We start from the raw sequence: 22,523 nt of genomic DNA, 5'->3' as shown, positions 1-22,523 counted from the left end.
TTTTTTGGGGGAAAGAAAATTAAATATAAAGTGACAAAATATACGATACCATAAGAAAATGAAGGAATAGACTTGAAAACAGGCGTAAATATATTGAGAAATATCTATTAAAAGTAATTTAAAAGCAATAAAGTACTAGAGATAACAAGACCAAAAATAAAGAAGAAATAAAAGTGTATCAGCCAATCTTGACAGTTGATAACAATGCATCATACAAATTATGCAAATCCAAACACTAAAGCAATGTTGTTATCAGAAATCCCGACTTCCCAGTACAATTTGAATGCACCATTAATTACAAATGGCTCCCGACACAGCAGTAAATTCCTCTGTTATTCAAAAACACAATGCACACAGGTTTCACAAAATCAACAGCACTTAAATAATGAATCCAAGTCTTCAGATGTTACGATCAAAACCATTGATCTCACATGTTGGTATGTCTCAAGTGAGAACATAGAAAATGATGCACTGGATGTAAACATAGTAATAGTTAATTGTATTTCTTATTGTTTGGTTTGTTGTTTTGATCAATATGTGTTGTTCTTCAGATAATCTGCAGATCACATTAACAAACAACAATTATTGTTCACAGAGAAATATCAATAAAGTTGTAGCATTCAAATAAAAAATTAGAAATGTTGTCAACCAGTAAGAAACGTGTGTACACCTGTCAAATCAAATCTGCATAATCCTCCTTATTCACCTGTTAATCTGGAACATAAAGAGTTAATCTGCGACACACACACACACACACACACACACACACACACACACACACACACACACACACACACACACACACGGAGCCTCTCATTCATGGCTGAGACCTTCAAAGACGTCTCTTCATCTCGTAATCCTCACAACTGTTAATCCCGCTGTTTTGTCTCATTTGCATTTTTCCTCTTTTAATTCTTCACACAAATATTTTATTTTTCTTTGAAACTGAGTCTCGTTTTATATTTCACATGATCCGTCGCTCAGTTTCTCTCTCAACATTTTCTTTCTTCCTCATTTCTCTTGCCTCTGAAAAAGTACTTTCTTGTTATCGTTCCTTACCTTGCCTCCTTTCCTGGTTTCCTTTCCTTTCCATATGTAACCTTTATCACGTTTCATTTCTTATGTTTTATTTCTTAACTTTCCTTAGCATGGGTCATTTCTTTCCTTTTCCTTGTTACCTTTAGTTTTCTTGTTTCCTTATCATATTTCCTTTCTTGACCTGTACTTTCCTTAATTTCATTCCTTTCCTATCTTTGTCACCTTTCCCTACCTTGTTCTTTGTAAACTTTTCTCACAATGGTCCCTGTCAGAGCCCCATCTCTCTAGGGCTCTGGTCCCTGTCTTTTGTACTTCCTTGTTACCTTTCCAGTTTCCTTTTATTGTTACCTTTTGTTTTCTTGTTTCCCTTCCTTTTGGGCCTTTGTTTCATTACATTGTTACCTTTCCTTTACAAGTTTCCGTACCTTGTTACCTTTCCTTGTTTTTAATCCTTGGTGCCTTTCCTTTCCTGGAACATTTCCTAACCATGTTTTTTTTCTTTTCTTGTTAACTTTTCGGGATGTCTTTCCTTACCATTTCCTTTATTTTCCTTTCCTTGTTGTATTTCCTTTCCAGGTTTCCTTACCTTGGTTCCTTTCCTTGTTTTTTTTACTTTCTTTGAAACCTTTACTTATCGTGTTTCCTTTCATTGTTAACTTTCATTTCCTTGCTACCTTTTCTTTCAATGTTTCTCTTTCTTGTTTCTTTTCATTTACTACCTGATAATTTTCCTTTCCTTCATTCATTTCTTTTCCCTATTTCATTTCCTTGTATACTCTCCTTTCCTTGTTTCCTTACCTTGTTTCCTCCCCTTTCCTCCTCTCTTCTTCTTTATCCTTCTTTCCTCTCGAAAGTCCATTCTCTCTTTCTTTCTCATGGCTATATTTCCCTAATCGTTTTATCCATGCACCATGTCTGAAACACACACACACACACACACACACACACACACACACACACACACACACACACACACACACATGCACGCACACACGCGCGCACACACACACACACATACACACACACACACACACACACACACACACACACACACACACACACACACACACACACACACACACACACACACACACTCCAGAAGGACACATTACCCCCTGCTTGAACCGACTCAGCTCTGCCAGGATCAGGGGGGCTGCACAGCACTGATAACAACACACACACACACACACACACACACACACACACACAGACTCACACACACACACACACACACACACACACACACACACAGACTCACACACACACACACACACACACACACACACACACACTCACACACACACCCTTTAGTCTCTGGTCTAATGTTGCTGATCGATGTGTCTGAAATATAATTCTGTTAGAACAGATGACAGTTAACAGACAGACTCTAACAGTAAGGAGGTGCAGACAGTAAAGAAAATAAATGGCCGCCTGTCTGAGTTTAAGATCCAATTGTCCCCGAAAAAACGAAGTGTGACAACAAAGTGTGTGAAGTCTGAGAGACTTCAGAGGATCAGGGTTGGCTTTATGCACGATGGTGTCAGTAAATCAAACACTCTTCAACAACACTGAAGGTGTAAAGTGATGCCAGCGCCCCGTACAGGAGGAAGTGTTCATTACAGATAATATATTACTGTTTTTGATCAATCTTCTACAAATAAAGGCCAGATCAAAAACAATTTTTGAAACATAAACGTAAAGTGGTGAGGAAGTGAGTCCCGAAATCTGGAAATGAGTCAGCATTTGACCACTTCCGGTTACCTTGTCTGGAAGTCAATAGTTTTCTGAATATGTTTTTGGTTTTTAGCCTGAAATAAAGTCTGTGGTTAACACAAGCTGAAGAGATTTAAACGTTTCGTTCTACGACATAAAATATGCCAGTAAATACCCCACTGGTGAATTTAAGTGTCTAAATGAGACGACTAAACATCATCACGCCCAACATTAGCCACCTTTAGCTTAGCGGTGGTGACGTGAAGTCATGTGACCGTGCTGTAGTTCCTTTATAGCCCAACATTAGCCGCCTTTAGCTTAGCGGTGGTGACGTGAAGTCATGTGACCGTGCTGTAGTTCCTTTATAGCCCAACATTAGCTGCCTTTAGCTTAGCGGTGGTGACGTGAAGTCATGTGACCGTGCTGTAGTTCCTTTATAGCCCAACATTAGCCGCCTTTAGCTTAGCGGTGGTGACGTGAAGTCATGTGACCGTGCTGTAGTTCCTTTATAGCCCAACATTAGCCGCCTTTAGCTTAGCGGTGGTGACGTGAAGTCATGTGACCGTGCTGTAGTTCCTTTATAGCCCAACATTAGCCGCCTTTAGCTTAGCGGTGGTGACGTGAAGTCATGTGACCGTGCTGTAGTTCCTTTATAGCCCAACATTAGCCACCTTTAGCTTAGCGGTGGTAACGTGAAGTCATGTGACCGTGCTGTAGTTCCTTTATAGCCCAACATTAGCTTTTTACAAATGGGGATATTGCATTTACCCTTCAAAACTCATTATTTAGCCTCCAAATCTTTGTCTGATTGTTGGTCAGGTTGTTCTCAGTCCTACCTCGTCAAATACAGCAGATTGGTGTGTGGCCCTATGCAGAGTTGGGTGTAATAATATTACTTTGTCGGTAACGGAGTAGTGTAATGCGTTACTTTTATGATTCAGTCATCACACTACAGTTACTAACATTGCCCCGACACGCGTTACTTCGTTACTTTCTAAAATCAGTCATAATCAAACCTCAACAAACACCTGCAAAGAACACATGCTAAGGTGAAGCTAACGCACATAGCTGTTGTTTATTTATATCACACACGTAGTCTGTTCTTCTTCTCTGTTTTCCGGTTGTTGCCTGTTTTGAATGACGAATACACACTACCGCCGCCTGCTGGTAAGGAGAGTTATTGCCACTCACGCATGCGCAGTTCGTACGTGCTCGGCTGAAGTCTGGCTCCAGTGCAACACATGGCCAACACGCAGGAGAACACGCCGACGCAACAGCGTGAGCAGAGATAGACTGCGCAAAATATACAGATAGCAGGAGACAGAGGACAGCCACGGTCAGATAGCAGGAGACAGAGGACAGCCACGGTCAGATAGCAGGAGACAGAGGACAGCCACGGTCAGATAGGAAAACATTCAGGAGCTATCTGGATCAGTCTTATGCGACAATGGAAACTGAACTAAAGAGAACATTTGAAACTTTAGCAGTCTGCGTGATCTGCCTGCAGGGAGGGGCGGGCCGGCCCTGCGAGTAAAGTAACGAGTAAAGTAACGAATTACTTTATGTAGAGAGTAACGAAGTAGTGTAATATATTACTTTTTTTAAAAAGTAATATGTAATATGTAATATATTACTTTTTTTTAGTAACGACCCCATCTCTGGCCCTATGCAATTTCCCCGTTTTGTTTTTTTCGTGTCACAATGAACGATTTTGAAAGCAATGTAAATAATAACAAATTAGAAGGAACTTTTTTTTTTTTAAATACTGATGTCAGTATTCTGAGTCTGACAGAACGATTTTAGAAGCAATGTATTTCTATTGGTAGTATGTTTCGTGCCTGCACCAAATAATAACAAATTAGAAGGAAAAGAAGATGACAAAAAATACAGATTTCAGTATTCTGAGGCTCTGAGCCACTGATTTACCTCGCGGACGGCAAAAAAAGTCAGACATTATACAATTCATAAATAATCGTGGCTTGATATTCATCATCATCATCTTTATTTAAAGAGACTCTTGGTCCATTATTACAAAACATACAACACTCAAATATAAATTAAAAAAGGCAGTTATACCAATGTTTGCACAGAGGTGACTGGTATCGTACAGCACTGAGACACGGATTTGAGAGCAGCATAATGACAGAGTTATGAGAAACATTCAATCGACAGATGAATTTGAACATCAGATTTCTCAAGAGAGCATGGAACGTGTTGACTCAGCATTACAGAACATTTCACTTGCACTGCACCACCTGGGTTTTCTAAGCAGTATACAAACAGTCATTATGTGCAACCTGGAGCTTCCGGAGGCTCGCCTTCTTATACTTGACCACAAGGGGGCAGTAGAGAGAGGAGTGCAATACGCTCTAAAGAGGTTCACCTTAACCTCATCTGAACACCAAGAGACTTTTCTAGCCAACATGTTGGCTTGTGTATATAAGACACGGCGCTGTCTATACATGTCGTCATCCTCAGCCATTTCATCTGTGATGATGTGTCCCAGATACTTCGTGTTACAGCAAACAGACGGCACCTGTCCTGACAGGTATATGTTGGAAAACAAAGGTTCTTATCCCCTGTTGCTCTGCAGATCATTACAGCGCTCGTCTTAGCATTGTATTTAACGTCAAATTTGACTCCGTAATCAGAACAAACATTTAGCAACTGTTGAAATCCAGCACTGCTAGGAGAAACAATTGAGTATATTGAGTAAGAACATGTTTTCCGGTCTTCCAAGAGCCGACCGGACAAAAAGACGTGGTGCAGGCACGAAACATATACCAATAGAAACACATTGCTTTTAAAATCGTTCTGTGTGACATGAAAAAAATGGGAAAATCATGTTGGTGAACACGAATCAATAGATTAAATTGATTTCGTGACTATTACACGAAATGCGGTGAGTTGGCTACAGACCAGCAGAGTGGCAAGTGCTGCATGTGTGGCTTCTTTTTTTTTCATTTCAAAGTTGAAAAGAAACGTTTTTCCCAGCCGTCCAATACCAGGAGCCTTTCCTCGGGACATTGCCGCAATCAACAACATGTTTTAATACACCTGTGATGTTCCTACACTCACAGATCTCCTCCTGGATAAGGAGCAGTAGAGATGAAGAAGGCTGACGTACAGACAGACACCACATGTGAAAAGTATAAGATTATAAGAAAGCTGGGTTATTTTGACAGGCTCTCAATGTTTTAAGTCTAGCAGATTATTGACGTTGAGTCAGTTCATCTTTTTAAGCTGATGTGTCTGTACATTTAAATTGTGTGGAGCCAGTAGTAGGATTGAAGAGGAGCATGTGGGCATACTTTACACTTTAAAAAACGCGTTAGCACCTCGCTAATCTGTGTAATTACAGATGAAAAGGAGGAATTATATAGTGACTCAGTAGCTCACACACACACACACACACACACACACACACACACACACACACACACACACACACACACACACACACACACACACACACACACACACACACACACACACACACACACACACACACATTCACTTACAGTAGTGCAGTACATTCACACATGAGCATGACCTCACTCTTAACACCATGCAGTGTGTGTGTGTGTGTGTGTGTGTGTGTGTGTGTGTGTGTGTGTGTGTGTGTGTGTGTGTGTGTGTGTGTGTGTGTGTGTGTGTGTGTGTGTGTGTGTGTGTGTGTGTGTGTGTGTGTGTGTGTGTGTGCGTGTGCGTGTGTTCACCATGATGACTAATTCATCTCTTCATCGCTCAGCCGCTCGCCTCCACTGCTTTTTAGAAATTGCGCTTTTACCCAGTTTTTCATTGGGCGTTTAGAAAATACCATTGGCCAATCAGGTGTCTGGCTGCTTCCGTCTGACTGCTCTTCGCCCGGCGACCAAAAGAAACCTTTTAACAAGGTTTAATGTGTGATTTAGGGTTGACTAGAGGGGGGAGGAGAAGAAAGCAGAGGGCGGGGGAAAGGGATAAAGGAGGTTGGGTGAAAAATAAAGTGGGAGAAGAAGAAGAAGACGAGGGTTTAAGAAAAAACATAAAACAGAGACAGAGAGAGAGATAAAACGCCTTTATGAGCGTTGACGTTTTTATGAAGCAGACAGACTCTGTGTGGTCTTTTTCTCTCTTTATGGGGTCTTGTGGTGTCTGGAAAGAGAATTAAGTGTGTATTGATTTGTCTGTCTGGCGCCCCCTGCAGCTCTGCTCTGGTATAACGTGTGTATATTCCGTAAAAGTGTACATTCTCACTATAGCGCCAAATGTGTATTAATCTGCAAGTGACATCACTGTGTAACACTCACACGGCTATTGGCTAGCGCTCCAACACATTGTACGTGCCAAGGGGCGGGACATCTGTTAGCGGTTGACCAATCACAACAGAGCCAGCCAGCTAACCAATCAGAGCAGACTGGGCTCTGGTTTCAGACAGAGGTTGAAAAGAGGTGCTGCAGCACAGACAGTGTGAGAAAAATAAAGAGCTTTTTTAACATTAAAGCATGGAGACATGTAGAGACACTACATACTGATATACACCTGAACATCAGCAGGAGAGGACTCTTTAAAGTAGAGACACTACATACTGATATACACCTGAACATCAGCAGGAGAGGACTCTTTAAAGTAGAGACACTACATCCTGATATACACCTGAACATCAGCAGGAGAGGACTCTTTAAAGTAGAGACACTGCATACTGATATACACCTGAACATCAGCAGGAGAGGACTCTTTAAAGTAGAGACACTACATCCTGATATACACCTGAACATCAGCAGGAGAGGACTCGTTAAAGTAGAGACACTACATACTGATATACACCTGAACATCAGCAGGAGAGGACTCTTTAAAGTAGAGACACTACATACTGATATACACCTGAACATCAGCAGGAGAGGACTCTTTAAAGTAGAGACACTACATACTGATATACACCTGAACATCAGCAGGAGAGGACTCTTTAAAGTAGAGACACTACATACTGATATGCACCTGAACATCAGCAGGAGAGGACTCTTTAAAGTAGAGACACTACATGCTGATATACACCTGAACATCAGCAGGAGAGGACTCTTTAAAGTAGAGACACTACATCCTGATATACACCTGAACATCAGCAGGAGAGGACTCTTTAAAGTAGAGACACTGCATACTGATATACACCTGAACATCAGCAGGAGAGGACTCTTTAAAGTAGAGACACTACATACTGATATACACCTGAACATCAGCAGGAGAGAACTCTTTAAAGTAGAGACACTACATACTGATATACACCTGAACATCAGCAGGAGAGGACTCTTTAAAGTAGAGACACTACATACTGATATACACCTGGACATCAGCAGGAGAGGACTCTTTAAAGTAGAGACACTACATACTGACATACACCTGAACATCAGCAGGAGAGGACTCTTTAAAGTAGAGACACTACATACTGATATACACCTGAACATCAGCAGGAGAGGACTCTTTAAAGTAGAGACACTACATACTGATATACACCTGAACATCAGCAGGAGAGGACTCTTTAAAGTAGAGACACTACATACTGATATACACCTGAACATCAGCAGGAGAGGACTCTTTAAAGTAGAGACACTACATACTGATATACACCTGAACATCAGCAGAGAGGACTCTTTAAAGTAGAGACACTACATACTGATATACACCTGAACATCAGCAGGAGAGGACTCTTTAAAGTGGAGACACTACATACTGATATACACCTGAACATCAGCGGGAGAGGACTCTTTAAAGTAGAGACACTACATAGTGATATACACCTGAACATCAGCAGGAGATGACTCTTTAAAGTAGAGACACTACATACTGATATACACCTGGACATCAGCAGGAGAGGACTCTTTAAAGTATAGACACTACATACTGATATACACCTGGACATCAGCAGGAGAGGACTCTTTAAAGTAGAGACACTACATACTGACATACACCTGAACATCAGCGGGAGAGGACTCTTTAAAGTAGAGACACTACATACTGACATACACCTGAACATCAGCGGGAGAGGACTCTTTAAAGTAGAGACACTACATACTGACATACACCTGAACATCAGCAGGAGAGGACTCTTTAAAGTAGAGACACTACATACTGATATACACCTGAACATCAGCAGGAGAGGACTCTTTAAAGTAGAGACACTACATAGTGATGTACACCTGAACATCAGCAGGAGATGACTCTTTAAAGTAGAGACACTACATACTGATATACACCTGAACATCAGCAGGAGAGGACTCTTTAAAGTAGAGACACTACATACTGATATACACCTGCACATCAGCAGGAGAGGACTCTTTAAAGCAATGTGTTGTTCTCTGTATGCAAAACAGCTACTGATATTATAAAAGGAACAAATCTCCCCTCAGGGATCTATAAATAACTATAGCCTGTATCTACATACTTAATAATTTACTGTGGAAACAGTCTGACCAGTAATTGGAGAGCAGTGTCTGCAGAAATAGAGAGCTGTTAGTGGGAAAACAATCAGAGTGAGATGTCGTTGTTTTCCTCCCTTTTATCTGAACCACGGAGATCGTTTCTTTCCTGCAGACAATGTCTCCCCCTGTCGGTCAGAAGAGGTGACATAATACATGATATAATACAATATAAACCTTGCGGGTTAAAAGGGAAAATAACTAAATAAAGGGTATTTACATCAAAATAAATATAAAAACTAAGATTCGAAAACAATCATATTAATCTGTCAGAAATATATGAGATGTAATCAAATTAAAAACACCTATTTTCACTTTATATGTAAGTATGTTTGTATTGATCTAATGCTATATACATGTTACACATTATTATATATTTTCAAAAAACAAACTCAAAATCAATTTTAAACAGAAACTCTCAAGTTTTACACTCTTGTTTTTACCTCTTGATGGTGTCCTTGATCAGTTTGTAAAACAGACACCGAGAATAAAAGGATACAATAAATTCAAACAAATGAATAGAAATAATAATGATAATTTTTTCAAATCAACTTAATACAGTTAAATGATAAACAAAACTAAAATGTAATACATTTAAGTTTAATAGTCTTAATATATACTGAACATATCTTATATGGTTGATCGATTGTCGATAATGATATCTGAACTGTTATTACTTATTTCTATTATGACTATTATTTATTTGTTTTTTATTGTTTTTTAATGTGATATTTCAATTCTTTGTTTGTTTATTATTTTTTAATGTTTTTTTACGCGGGGGGATTAGTGTAATACATTGACAACATTCACACAACTGTATTTTGCCGTGTGTGTAATTCAAATTGCTATGTTGTTTCGAAAAGTACAAAAAAGTACAACAAATAATAATAGAAATGTCAAAACTCGGAAGTGACATTTTGACTCCTCCCACTTGCATCGATTTATCCAATCAAATGCCGGGATCTGGATGGAGCTGGCATTAAAACCCGGAAGCAGGACGTGTTTAACAACAGAAGCTAAGCTAACAAGTTAAACTCCAGTTAGTAGAGAGTTTGAAGCTCGTCAGAAGAGCTCCGTGTTTCCCGAGTTCTATGTGTCTGCGGAATAGTCTCAGGTAAGTTCACCTGCTGACTAACAAATGGTGCTATCTTAGCAAAGCCTGTGATAGCTAACATCTGCGGACTAGTTTAGCTTGCTAACTTAACGCCAAGTTTGTTAACTTAGTAAATCCAGGTGTTGGCAGATATTTCAACATCACACATTCCGAGAAAACCTCCAAGACATGGAGAGACACGATTTTTTACATTACACATGCAATACTGACTGAAATACAAAGCAGGAATTAGACGGGGGCCTACAAGCTAAGTGGACTAATTTCCAGGAAATACACGAAGAACATTCAGCTATTAGCTCAACTAATTCACGTTTTTAAAGCAACTTGGGTTTCCTGTCAAAATCCACACGTTATTAAAATCTGTCTGTTTTAACTTGATATACTTAAATCTGTTTCACTCAAGCTAATATATGTACCCTAAACGATATTCACGTGGTGTGCGTTGATGTAGTTCAATATGTTTTAGCAATAGACGAGATCTAAACACTATCTTAGCTGCTAATAGAGAATACACAGGTTTTACATGTAGGCCGCCAGGTGTGTCGTGTATCCTTATTTAAATCACCTTTTAAGGACTCAATCTGTCCCTCTAAAAATAGAAAAATATACGTGTTTATGTTCCACAGAGAAAAGAAAAACTAGTGTATAGACATTGATTATGCTGCGTGTGTCTTAAGTGTGTTTTAATGTCCAAAATAAGCCAAAGTTCACGGTTTCTTCACTGAGGATATTTGGCATGTGTTGCGTGTTGCATGACCAGCTGCTGCCACACCCACCCCACCGGTCAGCTGATCCTCCACACTGGCTTTAGTTAGTTTAATTCAATTATATGTTGTTTTTAATAGGCTTTTAGCAATATGAGTGCTCTACGTTATTTTGCTATTTGGATTCTCCTACAGTGGCTCCAGAATACAATTTTGAATGTATTTACCAACTATTAATATTTTGACTTGTAATGTTTCTGTTTGGTTACCTAGCAGTGCCGAGGGACTACGCATACGTTATGTTTGATTTACTTTGGCATCTTGTATAATATACTGATACAAGTAAACAGATGTACAGAGGCAGTCGTTTGCTAATACAATATCCAGGGTGTCCGCAGGGTCTTATTAAAAGTTTATAAATCAATTTAGCGAAATGAAGGCTATTAAACGGCATTTTCCAAGGTATTACATTTTGTAGCTTGTTTTCAATAAGTATATAAATTGTCCAAAGAGGTTGTATTCCACAGTCTACCTGAATGTAATCATGGCGTAGGTGTGTGGTGTTGATTCGTGTAGTTTATTGATGGCATCCCGTTGGATTGGACGTCATCTGAACAGGACATCGCGCGCTCACTGCTTGATAGCGCGCGGAGGTCCGTTTACGCCGGTTGCTAAGCAGCATCGTTATGGGGAAGGAAATGAAAGTCTGCGTCCAAATGGTTGGAAGATAAGGAGGAAGGACAATCAATACATAGTCAATGTGAGGTGAAGTGTGTCGCCAAGGTAACCGGTTTAAAACTACAAGTGGAGATGAGGTCTCTTAAAATGTATGGAAAGGGTCTTTAAAGGACTTACATTTGACTTCAGGGTTCCTGCATAGACCCTGGTCTTAGATCTCAGGGTGATTCCAAATATGTTCATTAAAGATGTATTTTTAAAAATGAGAATCTAATGGGTAAATCAATGCTGTAATTTATGGGGTATACAAAATAAAAATATTTAATTATTTGTGGGTACGGTTGCATGAATGCATGGGCTGTTATGTAAAAAGGATCAAGTGAATTCTCTAAAAATGCATTTGAAGTAAATCTCAATATAATGGAATATGCCATCACGGTAAACTTGTATATTTTTCTACTCTTTAGTTCCGTTTTATTTATATTTTTGTTAATTATTTATAATCTTTTTAATTTCTAATTATGTTCAATGCCTCGTTTAGTTTTTTTTTATGCTGCTGTAGAAAAACAAAAATCCCAATTTGGAATCAATAAAGTTGATCTTACCTTGATTTGATGAGCTCTTGACCTGGATGATGAAACTGAACCAGAGGTTAACTTTAGTTTCAGCTTAAGTTGGTGCATCTTTGTTCGAGGGCTGTGCAATGAATCGTATTTTAATATCGATTACGATTTTGGGCTTGCAACGATTACGAAAACAACGTAATCAAAATAAAACGATTATTTATTTATTTTTTAAATGTTTTTTTTTTTCAGTTGAATTATACTAAAAGTTCACGGTAATCAATTTTTCTTTTTAAATGATTGTTTTCAAAGTAATGGATATCGTTTTTTTATAAATCGTGATGTCAATTATTGACCAAAATAATCAGATGTTTGCCATAATCGAGCAGCCCTAATTTGTTCTAATACTATTACCCATTTACAAAAGTTTACAAACTGTTGCTCTCTGACACGTCCAAAATAAATCCTCACACCTCGGCCTCTAATTATCCTCTCAGCTTCGTCTCGATGTTAAAGGGGACCATCATGCAAAATGCACTTTGTGATGTCTTTTATACATAATATGTTTGTCAGGGAACTCGTGCAGCGTCACAAAATAAAACCCTCTTTTCCTCCGTACCCAAATCTCTAAAAACGGGGGGTACAACGAGCGGATACAGATTTGCTGCCGATATTGAAGTCAAATCGGCGGCGGGACCCACAGAAAGTTGCTATCAGAAACAATGCCTGTCGTGTTTTGGACGTAATCTCGTCTTTGTTTACATTAGCAAGCCTCGCTAACACTCAGAGCTAACCTGTACTGGAGAGCACATGTGTTTTTAAAAAGCAGGAAATTAAAAAGTGGTTTAGAACAGGATGGCGTTTTATCACAGCAGAATTTAACTTTATCTCCGGTAGAATTGTGAGCAGGCATTAGCTCCGCCTCCTTCTTTTTTTTCAACCCAAGGACCCAAAATCAATGTTCTCTAACAGGGCTGAAATAGAGCGATGTCTAAAATGCATGATCTGTTTGTATTTTGAGCAAAACACTTCATAGACATGTTTTATATATTTATCTGAGACCCATAATATATGCCTAAAAGTTAGCATGATAGGTGACCTTTAAGTTAAAGTATATCCTGCGTGTTACAGCTCAGCGTTTGTTTTTCAAACCTTACAGACACATTTCTGAAGCTGCAGATATTTGTGAACATTCAAACTACAGATAAAATGATAAGGCGGGCGTAATCATCTCCTGTAGTGTCAGTCAATATTTCTGTGCTGGTCTTTTATATAACATTTTCAATACATCCAGAATATTTAATTTTGTGTGTTATTTGTCATATATGTATTTGCTACTTTAGATATGTTTCTATTTGCTATTTATTGTTTTTTAATTTTATTATTTTTATACTTTATTCCACCTTTTTAAAATGTTTTAATGCTTGAATCTAATTTATTTTCACACTTTTATAAAGACATCTCGTGCCTCAATAAAACGGTAGCCATGTTGCACCCAAAACAAATGAGAATAAGATGAATGAAAGTCAAACGGGACATGTTGATGGAGCTGAATTAAATTCGGTGTTTAATTCTGCTGCTATTTTAAGATGTGACGAAGGTAACTTCATAGGTAACTTCGTCACTGTGGACTGACGGCTGCGGGCCTTGTACTATTTGCACATATGGTTTTATTTTGTAAAGTGTAAACATTAATTCCAGGTTTGTTTTGTTGTCAGGATGAGTCTGCAGTGGACGGCCGTCGCCACCTTCCTCTACGGTGAAGTCTTCTTCGTTCTGCTGCTCTGCATCCCCTTCATCTCACCAAGAGGTTGGTGCTCACCTGTCCATCTACACACCTGTCCATCTACACACCTGTCCCTATCTACACACTGTCCATCTACACACCTGTCCATCTACACACCTGCTCCATCTACACACCTGTCCATCTACACACCTGTCCATCTACACACCTGTCCATCTACACACCTGTCCATCTACACACCTGTCCATCTACACACCTGTCCATCTACATGTTTGTTTGCTCACGCTTTACTTAAGCCCCGAGCCCATTTTTCTGGTCGCAGACTCGAAAATGACATCCCAGAACGAAATGACCATAACTTCACGTCTAAAAGGGCGAATGAATAATCTCTTTTCTCTTAAGTGGGTGTTACGTTCCCTGGTAGATCTAGGGGTACCAAGGGGAAGTAGCGACACAAAAGATAAGCTGGACGAGAGGGAGAGGAAACCCGATGCTGAAAGTTTAAGTGAGGTTTTAATAAGAACATAAGTGAGGGGCTCACAGCCAAATTACAACACAAGCTTACAATAACCAGCACACAACTAGGCTGTGTCTCACACAGAGACACGCTGCACACGTGCAGCCAGACGAGAAGGAGAGGAAGAAGCGCCTCACTGCCGTCCTCCTCCGGTCCTATATGGAAGTCCTGATTGTCGATTCGGGATCACCTGGGGGGAGGCTGCACCTGGGGACAATCAGAGGGAGAGAGGAAAACACAAGAAAACACACACACACTACGGCACGTAACACTTCCCCCCATAAAACACACCTTATACTGCTCACCAGCAGCCAACACCGGAGCAACACAAACACCACAACACACACACTCACTGACACAGATCCACATCGCTCTGAGCTAGGTCCACCCCACCGCTTCAGAGACGGAAACACCCACAGCACCGTCACAGACGGATGCAGAACTCAACTGCAACTCACCACTCTGTCGCATCGCAACCGGGTGCCGGTCTTTTGGCTTTTCCAGAGCCGCTGCCACCTGCTCCTTCCGAGCTACACACTCTGCCTCTAGATGACCAGGATCAAGACAAAAGAAACACACTCTCTTTTTCTTGGGTCCTGGAAGAGAAGCAGAATGAGCCTGTGTGGCACGCCTGTTACGAGCTTTCCGGAAACCAACACGATGAGGAGAATCGCTCTGAGCCAAAAGCTCAAGCCCTTCCTCATCCGCCATAGTGGTGGCCTGCTTTCGCTTCCAAGCTGCACAGTCTGCTATCATGTGACCTGGGTCAAGACAAAAATAACACGCTCTGTCTATCCTGGGACCTAACAATGGAACACTGGCACAGGGAACATCATTATCAGGAGCTCTCCGATAAGTGTCCCGCTGAGGAGGGTCCTGCTGAAACAAAACGCTCCTGTGTATCAGCGCACTCTCATCTGCCAGAGTGGCAGCCTGCTGAAGGGTAGTCACTCTCTGCTCATTCAGGTAGACTACCGTACGCTCCGGTACACAGTTTTTGAACTCCTCCAACAGCATCAGCTCACATACTGAAGCGATGTCATCCGCTTTACATGCTCTACACCACCTGTCAAAGAGGACTTTCTTCTCCCTCGCGAAGTCCACGTATGTTTGGCCAGAGCTTTCTTCATGCCGCGGAAACGCTGCCTGTAGGCCTCAGGCACCAGCTCATATGCCCTGAGAATAGCACCTTTCACCTTGTCATACTCCAAACTATCCTCGACAGAAAGAGAAGAGCAAGCCGCTTGAGCCTTGCCGACTAGCTTGCACTGTACAAGTATGGCCCACACGTCTTCTGGCCAGGCAGGCAGCAGCAATGCGCTCAAATGCACTAAAGAACATCTCCACTTCCGACTCAAGAAAGACAGGGACCAGCTGAATGTTGCTACCAGCATCAAAAGCAGCAGCAGAACCTGAAGGTGTAACGGCAGAATCACCCACCACAGCTGCTTGGAGCTCTAGCTGACGCATCCGGACAGCAGTGTCTGCCTCCAACTTCCTGATCTCCAGCTCCTGCTTCCTGATCTCCAGCTCCCTCCTGAGCTGAAACTCACGCTCACGCTCCTCCCTCTCACACTGGAGACGAACCATACGCACTTTTACCCTGGCATCTAATTTAGACCCCATAGCAACCCCATTAAAGGCAAACATCAGCGGCCGAAACCCTGAATCGCCTGCCCCCAACAGGGAATGAATCCCCACCCAGGATTACCCCGAAAATAAAAAAGGCAAAATAAAAAATGAGTGCCTGAAGGAAGGACTGATTCAGTCCAGCTAGACACTCCCCTGTCTAAACTGAGGAAGCTGTTCAACAGGAAGACACTTCACAGCCAATCCTACACCTATATACACGACTGCTCACCACCACACACAATATCAACACTAACCAACAACCACATACTCACTCTGTCTCAAAGATTGGACGAGCCCCCATGTTACGTTCCCTGGTAGATCTAGGGGTACCAAGGGAAGTAGCGACACAAAAGATAGCTGGACGAGAGGGAGAGGAAACCCGATGCTGAAAGTTTAAGTGAGGTTTTAATAAGAACATAAGTGAGGCGGCTCACCAGCCAAATTACAACACAAGCTTACAATAACCAGCACACAACTAGGCTGGTCTCACACAGAGACACGCTGCACACGTGCAGCCAGACGAGAAGGAGAGGAAGAAGCGCCTCACTGCCGTCCTCCTCCGGTCCTATATGGAAGTCCTGATTGTCGATTCGGATCACCTGGGGGGAGGCTGCACCTGTGGACAATCAGAGGGAGAGAGGAAAACACACACGACCACACACACACTACGGCACGTAACAGTGGGTACGACGCATTCATAGTTTGTTGAATGTTAAGAAACCCTCAGACGCTGTTTCTTGCAAGATGTTGCAACCGGGGGCTGAACTGGTTTACGTCTTTTGAGTGCGACGTCTATCAGGTTGAGTTCAGTATCGTTTATTGACAATTCAGTCGTAATAACAGCGCTTTAATCATAACGCTTTCAGCACAAAGAATGGCTCCTAGGGACAAAATGACAATAAAAACATCTTAGAATTATGAAGTTTAAGAATTTCCCTTTACATTTAGGACTAGATCCTGATTAAGAAAAATGTTTTTGTTTGTAGCCTTTATGTAACCAGGTGAAGCCCCTTGAGATCAAAAGATCTCTTTTTCAAGCTTGACCTGCAGGACATTAGTTACACATGTAACATAAAAGCAACAGAACAACAATAAGGATGACATACAACATAATGTACCGTTTACAAAACTCTATTCACAGTGACGGGTACCATGAGTCAAACAGCAAGTCACCCAGCCGAGTTTCAAAGTGATGCAGGGGAACCAAAGTGCTCAGTTTCAAACAGGTTTGCAGACTGTTCCAAGTTAGTGGAGCTGCACATCTAAAAGCTGTCTTCCCTAAGACAGTCCGAGCACTTGGCGCATTTAATAAAACAACATCATGCGATCTCAGGCACTACATACTTTCAATTCGTCGAGAGATCAGGGAGCAGATATAAAAAGGTAGGTTACCCAACATGGCTTTGTAAATGAACATGTACCAGTGACTGAGCCTCCGTACAGTTAGTGAAGGCAGACCTGCCCTGGCATACAGGGGACAGTGATGAGTAAGTGCTTTACAGTTAGTAACAAATCTCAGTGCGCTGTGACACACTGTGTGCAGGTGCATTCATATACAGCAGATCCCCATAGTCCAGCACAGGTAAAAAGGTCACAGAGCCTTTTCCTGGCGTCAAGCGAGAAACAGGACTTGTTCCTGTAGAGCAGGGGTGCCCAACCTTTTTTGAACCGAGAGCTACTTTTGAAGTTGCCAGTCTGCCGAGATCTACCAGTCCAAATAGAGAGGCGTAGCCATTACTGACAGCCTACTACCAGGTAAACACACACTTATACTTGTATAAAACTGACCTTCGTACGATTAATACTTCATAAAATACTGCAGATCCTTTATCTTACCTCTTTCTAATCTACACACATACAAGTATTTAACTGAAGTTACACAAGTGTTGTTGATACAGAGTTGGAGTTTATTCACACGTCACTACAGTGGGTAATGTTTAAGAAGCATTGAACAGTGCTGCCACATATGACACAGGACAAAAGAAAAGACTCTGAACCCTTTCTTTGCCATTATATAAAATAGTGTTGCTACAAAAGTATAAATTAGGCTTACTAATAAGACAACTCAGATCTGAAGCTACTCAGGAATCTGCTGCCAAAGTGCAATAAAAAAAGACAAATTAATAGAATCAAACCCTTTTTTTGTTGCATTTTAGTAGAGTATAAATAAATGCCTTTTTTAAAATAGGATGCAAGCAACACTAGCTTCTTAACCTGAATTGATAATAGACTATAATCAATTTAAGTTTGCATTCTTATACCATTTTGTACAATAATTATAATGAATAAGTTCAAACAAACTAAAACTTACAGCTGATTAATAACGGTATCTAACTTGAGTTTTTATCATATCAAAAACCTGTTGAAATGCTTCTGTTATTTTTACTGTCCCCCAAAAAGCGCGTCGCAGCCTCCAGGAATGCTTCTTTCACAACTTCGCCATCTTTGAAAGACGTCATGTGTTTCGCAAGAACGTGACTGACACGACAAGATGCTCTGGTAGCAGCCTTGCTCTTGTTGTTGGGCCTGGTGAAAATGGACTGCTGTGCATTTAGCTGTCCTTTCAGGCCCCTCCCCTTTAGCTGTCCTCTCAGGCCCCTCCCCTTTAGCTGTCCTTTCAGGCCCCTCCCCTTTAGCTGTCCTCTCAGGCCCCTCCCCTTTGGGAGCGCAGAATTAGGAGGGAATTCCGTCTCGTAGCGTTTGTGCACTGTTTTGAAATGCCGCTCCTAAAAGACCCTTCTTCGATAAAGCCACGCTCGCATTGCAGATGAGACAGATGGACTTTGAATTGGAATAGATACAAAAATAATCATCCTCCCACTCGGAGTGAAAATTATATATTTGGGGCTTTTTTGCTTCTGCCATTGCGGTCTTGTGTGTGTGCGGACTGTCACTCCTGTTGACACGGACAACGTCAGCGAACTAGTGCCCACTGCCCACAAGCCACGCCCCCACACATGGGGTCACGCCGGCCAATCACAAAGCTTTGGTGCGTTCAAGTGCATTATTCTGGCAGAGGAAGATTATGTTATAGGACATTAAAGATACAACTGAATATTGTTGTTCTATTTTTAGACACATCTCCCGATCGACTGGGAATCTCCCCGCGATCGACCGGTCGATCGCGATCGACTGGTTGGGCACCCCTGTTGTAGAAGAACCCTAGCCTAACCCTCAGCTTTTTAAGCAGATTAATTACCTGAAGTTTAAAACTAAGACAATCATCAAGCCAGATACCAAGTTATTTGTAACGGGCAACAACTTCAAGTGTTGTTCCTTGCATAGTTACAATAGTTACAATACAAATGTTTTATAACCGACATTTCAGACTTGAAGTGAGCTCCTAAGGTGAATAAATGTTAGGAGTAGTGAAGACTTTGGACAGCCTTATGAGTTGACAAAGCAGAGGAGAAAATGTCAAAAGACAACGGGGTTCAAGAGATAATCTCCAAAAGCTTTGTTACGCCGAGTTAATGAAACACTACAGATTAGATCTTGCAGGGAGATTGTTCCAGTTGATCTCATCACACCCACAATAACTCAAAGTACTAAAAGTGCCAGCATTGGGAAATCAACATGCACATGAATATAACAACTGTTGGCATAAGATAAAAGGTACTTTATTGATCCCAAATGTTTGCGTTGCAGCAGCATAAAAACAAGGCATTGCACATATGTAGAGATTAAAGAGTAGAAATAAACAATACTAGGATTGTAAACATCTCAAAATAGAATTAAAACGGCATTAAAAATATACAGTAGACCGTGAAGATAGAACATCTATAAACCCTGACGGTAAAGGCATGTGATTAGGCTACAGCGCAAATAGAGTGGAAGCAGGTTTGGCTTCTGACTCAACAGATCGTCTCTCAAATAATATTATCACCCGATTCCTTTTATTATATAGATACTAAATGCTATGGTTAAGCATATTGCTGGAGCTGGTCATTGTTGGGTAATATTTAATAAGTAAACATTTAGTTTCTTTCTGTTTTGTAGTCATTTGATGATAATAATAATAATAGCTTGGATTTATAAAGCGCCTTTCATGAGACCCAAGGGCGCTTTACAGAGAAGAACAGGAGCAAACACAACAAAAGGCAGTCAGAAAAGGAGGTGTTTCTCAATGTCGAGGACGCTTCCTTGGTAGGACGTCCCTCCGAGTCAGGTCCTTCAGAAGTGATGCAAGAATCCTTCCTAGCCTCGGAAAACAAAGAATGGTGGAACAGGCTAACAGGTGTGTGTCATATGCGAGGCCCCGCCTTAAATGGAGCGCGATTTCCGCCAAAGATTTTGGAAATTGGTCCGTGTGCAAAGCATTGTGGGGATTTTAAGACCGCGGAGGATACACATGTGCAGCCAAAAAAAAATTCCCGCAACGAAGGACGCCGGCCTCGGTAGAATTCCGAGGATCCTGGACATTGGAACAGTCCTTCGGCGGCACTCGATGACGTAGCATACTAGTGGCTCTGAAGCAGCCTTCCTCGACATTGAGAATCACCCACAGTCTAATTCACCAACAACAAATCCATTCGGGGCCAAAGGCCTTGGCAAACAGGTGGGACTTGAGGGCCCTTTGGAAGGCGTCAAGCGTGGAGATGTTGCCGATCTCTGCAGGGATAGCGTTCCAGGGGGTGGTAAGCAGGCCAGAGTCTGAAGACCGCAGGTTCCGGGGTGGGGCATGCGGGTTGAAGGATGTCCAATAGGTACTGGGGGGGAAAGGGCATGGAGGGACTTATAGGTGAGGAGGAGGACTTTGTAGGTGATGCGGGGCTTGACCGGCAGCCAGTGGAGGTGGATGAGGGTGGGGGGGGGGGATGTGCTGCCACGGCTTTGTATGTGCGAGTACCCTAGCGGCACAGTTTTGAGTACATTTGAGTTGGTAATGCTTTTTATTTTGAAGGCATCTTCAGGCTCTGGGTGATTTGGCATTAGAGACGGGTGGGGGAGATATTGGCACCGGAAAGGCATATGTTTATTTATGAGGGAAAGGGATGACCATTGTTAAAGTCTGCCCTTATTCTTTGTCGGCTTCAACATTTAAACGTAAGGAAAATAAATGCCCAAATGAAATAGTTTCCTGGACAATAGATTTGATTCTGTGTCGGATGTTCTACCCGGGGCCTCGCTGCGGTTTGGTTTGAAGTCCAAGAGAAATCTCCTCTTCGGTCACTATTTATTTTATTCCACTATCATTACGAGTGCATTTAATTATTTCTTGTTGTTTTATCGCCCTGTCACCTAGCAACCGCCTCAACCACACCTCCACTCAGACTTATGTCTCCTTTTCTTGTCATCATAAGCTTCCTAAATCGTTCCTAAACTACGACGCTCTGCTAGACAGTTTGTGAATGTGGTGTTTGAGCGTTCGCTGAGTCAAACGGTTCCAGTTGGATTGATTTCAAACGGTTATCTGAAACGGAGCCGCAAGTAGATTAAAACCGACCTCTGATTAACTCTCAGAACAGACGCTTCTCTGATCCCAGATCTGATGTCAGCAGGTTTTTATCACCAGAAAATCCCCAGAAACTCTTGAGGGATGTTCCGGATTGAAAGTAAATATATAAGAGACATCCATGGGTGTTTCCAGAGCCACTATTTCAAGCATACTACGTCATCGAGTGCCGCCGAAGGACTGTTCCAATGTCCAGCATACTTGGAATTCTACCAAGGCCGGCGTACTTCGTAGCCAGAAATTTCGACACTGCACATGTGTATCCTCCGGTCTTAAAATCCCCACAATGCTTTGCGCACGGACCAATTTCCCAAATCTTTGGCGGAAATCACGCTCCATGTAAGGCGGGGCCTCGCATAGGACGCACACCTGTTAGCCTGTTCCTCCATTCTTCGTTTTCCGAGGCTCGGAAGGATTTTTGCCTCGCTTCTGAAGGACCTGACTCGGAAGACATGTCCTACCAAGCAAGCGTCCTCGACATTGAGAAACACCCCATGACTCAGCCTTTCGGCGATTGTACGAAGTCTGAGGATTCATTAGAAGCTGCTGGAGAATGAGCGGTTCCATTCAAACGCAATATAAGGACTTTTTGATTTGATGAAAGGGATTCCTAGAATCACCTGAACATCAGCAGGAGAGGACTCTTTAAAGTAGAGACACTACATACTGATGCACCTGAACATCAGCAGGAGGACTCTTTAAAGTAGAGACACTACATCTGATATACACCTGAACATCAGCAGGAGAGGACTCTTTAAAGTAGAGACACTACATCTGATATACACCTGAACATCAGCAGGAGAGGACTCTTTAAGTAGAGACACTACATACTGATACACCTGAACATCAGCAGGAGACTCTTTAAAGTAGAGACACTACATACTGATATACACCTGAACATCAGCAGGAG

Source organism: Pseudochaenichthys georgianus, chromosome 7 (assembly GCF_902827115.2).
Source record: "Pseudochaenichthys georgianus chromosome 7, fPseGeo1.2, whole genome shotgun sequence".
Lineage (NCBI taxonomy): Eukaryota > Metazoa > Chordata > Actinopteri > Perciformes > Channichthyidae > Pseudochaenichthys > Pseudochaenichthys georgianus.
This window is presented reverse-complemented; position numbering follows the sequence as displayed.